This window comes from Panthera uncia, unplaced genomic scaffold, assembly GCF_023721935.1.
Source record: "Panthera uncia isolate 11264 unplaced genomic scaffold, Puncia_PCG_1.0 HiC_scaffold_1721, whole genome shotgun sequence".
Taxonomy (NCBI): domain Eukaryota; kingdom Metazoa; phylum Chordata; class Mammalia; order Carnivora; family Felidae; genus Panthera; species Panthera uncia.
The window spans coordinates 15786-19474 of NW_026058384.1; the positions used below are offsets into that span (position 1 = coordinate 15786).

Genomic DNA, 3689 nt, shown 5'->3' on the forward strand with positions numbered 1-3689 from the left:
GAAGAGTATAAAGGAGGCAGCTGAAACCGTGGGTGATGGGAGGTGGCCTGGCTTCAGGAAGAACAGAGCGGCCCCGCCCGTGCCCTGGAGTGCTGACCACGTGCCTACAGGTCACCTCATAAAAGATTCCAGGGCCAGGTAAGGAGATGGGCTCCTTGATAATTATCAGGAACCCACGGATTTGTTTTATTTTTTTTCCTAGCTTGATGTTTTAGGTCCTCGAATACCCTAGCTTATTGAAGACAATGACTTCTGTTCATGAATCCCTTCCATGATGAGCTGGAAGCTTCACGGTGAAGCAGAATGGGAAAAAGAGTGACTTACGTCAACCAAAAAACTTAATGAAATAAGTGAGCACATTCGCAAAAAAAAAAAAGTCAGAAATTGCCCTAGACTCTCTGATATTCCAACACAGTCTCTGATTCACAAGGCTAGTGTTTACCAGAATAAAGAACTGGTTACTACTTTAATATCTTTAAAAAACAAAAAACAAGGGGCACCTGGGTGGCTCCATCGGGAAAGCATCTGACTCTTGATTTCGGCTCAAGTCGTGATCTCGGTTCATGGTATCGAGCCCCACATCGGGCCCCGTGCTGACAGTACAGAGCCTGCTTGGGATTCTCCCTCTCCGTGCCCACCCCCACCCCCACCCCTGCCACCTCTCCCCCACTCACGCTGTCTCTCAAAATAAATAAAGTTTAAAAAACAAAATGATGCAAATCACATCTTAGCACAATAAATCTGTACAAATTGGTTAAAACACTTTGCTGATTTATAGGGAATTTCATCCTCCCCAGATGGTGTTCCTTGCTATCCTGTGATAATCAGAAGCTTCAATTGGAGGTAATATGATAACATGTGGTTTTGATAAATTATAATTAGAAAAACTAATTAGTTAGTTTGGCTTCATGCACTTTCATTGCCAGACATCAGGTTTCAAAATGTGAAGTCCCTGACGATTACAAAATAAACAAAACAAAACAGTGCCGGTATCCTGGCTGACGAAGAGGTTGGAAACCCATGGCCAATCTTCCTCCCCTACTCATGTCCAGGTTATTCAGTTGGCCGCTGATCAGCCAAGCCACAGGCGGTCCTCCAGGTGACTCAAAGGTCCTGCCTGCTCACATGTCCAAACACTTCTGCGAAACAGCTGAGTGGAAACTTTTAACCCTGCCTAGCTCACTCTAATCCACGCATCAAGAGACTCTAAGAAGGCCCCCAGGGCTGGGTGAAGTGTCTTTCCTCCGGGCTCTGTTTTGCCACACGATTTTGTCATCGTCTGGATTTGTGCTATGTTTTGATTTGTTTGGGTTTTGGCCTGGCGCTGCCCCTACCAGACAGTCACCTCTTCAGGGGCAAACATTACTTCCTTCTCTGTCCGCAACACCTAACCCAGTACCTGTCATATGCCCAGAGCTCCAAAAAAGTGTGAAACAGATCAGAGACAATCGGCTTTACAGCAAGACTTGCCTTCGAAGACAGAGGATGAAGGATATGTAGTTTCTACCAGGAAAAGCTCAGGTTCAGTTCCAGGCTCAGACAAGTGGAGGGGAAGGAGGGCTCCCTCCTGGTCTGCACGTGCTGGAGGAGGAACTTTTTGCTCCAGACCATGCCTACAGCTTCCAGCAAACATTGCCAAACACCTACTATAAGCAAGGGTCCAGGGGACACAATCAACAGTAGATGTGGCTCTTTGCTGACTCGGAGCCTCCACCTAACTGGGGAGACCGAAATCTAACAATTTATAAGAGAGTATCTGGAGGGCTCTGTGAACAGCCCCTTAATGAGAGATGCCGAGGAAACTGGACTGTGGGTATGTATCTTTCTTGTCCCCGTTACCAGTCTGGACTCTGCAACACAATCAATCTAAATAAGCATCTATCCTCAGAGTGAGGGCTAATGGAGCCTGGAAGAAATCTCAATTAGGGTAAGGATGGACAAACACATTGACATTGGATGCTGGGTCTTTTTTTGATTTCTTTCCAGAAAATGGCAAGAGTGAGACTCAACGCCAGATGCTCACAAGGTATGTTTCTCCTCCTTTGTATTAAGCTCTCAGTGAGCTAGGGCTTTACCACAGCTGTTTGTAATTGCATTCTATCTCTCGGCTTCAAATGACACTGATGATTTTCCTTGGGATTCTGTTTTACATGCATCCTGGCAGGGGTGATTGTACCTTAGCTAACTTTTCGACTCATTTACCTACTCACCTACCCTTTAAAAAAAAAAAAACAAAAACAAAGAGCACCTCTCCTTTAAAAAATAAGAAGCAATCAAATCTGAAGATATTTATTTCACTCAGCACTAACAGCCCACAAATAGAAATCGAAGCTTTAAGAAGCAAAATCTTTGAACTGTCTGACATCAGTCTGTAATGGACAGGAAACGTATGATATGTAATTGAATCACCACCCTCTGTTTTCAATCCTACGTTTCTCATCCCAGATAAAGGGCCTCTTCTCACACTCCCTTATCCTTGCCTCAAGCCTCACCTCTGGGATTCACTGCTAGGAGCAACGGAGTTCGTTTGGTTGCAGCAATCTGGGAAGAAAAATAAAAAGACATAAGTGAGGTTGAAGGGCTGAGGTTTCATGTTCAGCCTCCGAGTTGAGACTCGTAACTTTTTAACGCTTCCCGAGAGAGCTGCATCCTGGTTCAAAGACGCGATTTCGGAAGGAGACTCTCCACCCCAGTACAAAGAGAGTCTGGATTCCACCAGGCCGGGAGAAGACCTCTGCGCTTGACAAATCCCTTCAAATTAATCCTCGACATGAAAGGGCTTATGGTCTACTCGTCTGATCATATTTTTAGCATTATCTTTAGCACCTGCTTGGTCTCAGGTGTGCGGAGCGGCTTAGAAACCTGTAGAGACTTCTTGCAGAGGGTAGGGGTTGGACAGGGAGAGGGAGGAGTGAATTTCAATGCATGGATGCCCAGTTCAAGGACTCGCTCTGTGATCCCGCTCTAGTGAACTCCCCTCCGTAAAATCTAATGCTCGGGTCGATGGTGAGGTCTTTGGGCAGCTAGGATGAACTCTGACCCCCGTGAGGACTGGCCAGCCCACACTGCGAGGCTGGGGAATGACATCGGTTTGTGTCCAGGCTGAGCTGACAGTGCTGTGGTGTGTGTGCTCCTGGGGTGCAGGTGACTTCTGCTGTCGCCCAGCACACAGCCTGTTACTTCATATTCCACACGGGGATCCACTATGACATCACTGAGCACGGGTAGCTGGGAGTAATAGCACGTGACTGATGGAAAATTTCAATGGGATCAGAATTCTGGGACTCCAGTCCTTAATCTGTCTGAGCCTCTGTTTCCATGTCAAGAAACAGGAAGAAGAAATATGTCACCTAGACTAAGGGTCAGGGTAAGCATAAAGGGACTTCACGTATACTGGTCTCCATGAGGGTCTTAGGAGAAACATGCTTTTTTTTTTTTTTTTGGCCATGCAAATGTAAGCATTGCTGGAATTTTTTCATGGGGTGGTGGCCTTTGAAAATCTTCCAGGATGAAATCACCTCTAGCCCTCCCTGTAGAATAAAGCTGTGGCTTGTTCAAGGCTAGGGTGGACCCCGAAGTGTTTCCTGAGAAAAGTTCCTGGCTTTGCCTGCTGGCCCTTCACACTCCACAGCCATCTAAAATTTCTAGTCTATACGGACTGCACTTCAGTTAACAACAAACTATGGTCT

At 46.2% G+C, this 3689-nt stretch overlaps 1 long non-coding RNA gene across 1 annotated transcript; it reads right to left on the reverse strand.

Moving 5' to 3' along the window:
- Positions 1–2273: 2273 nt before the first annotated feature.
- Positions 2274–3177, reverse strand: LOC125917336 (uncharacterized). The gene is made up of 2 exons (XR_007456157.1): positions 2827–3177; positions 2274–2541 (listed from the first exon to the last, which is right to left on the reverse strand). It is a non-coding gene; the product is annotated as an uncharacterized LOC125917336 (long non-coding RNA).
- Between the last annotated feature and the right edge of the window lie 512 nt (positions 3178–3689).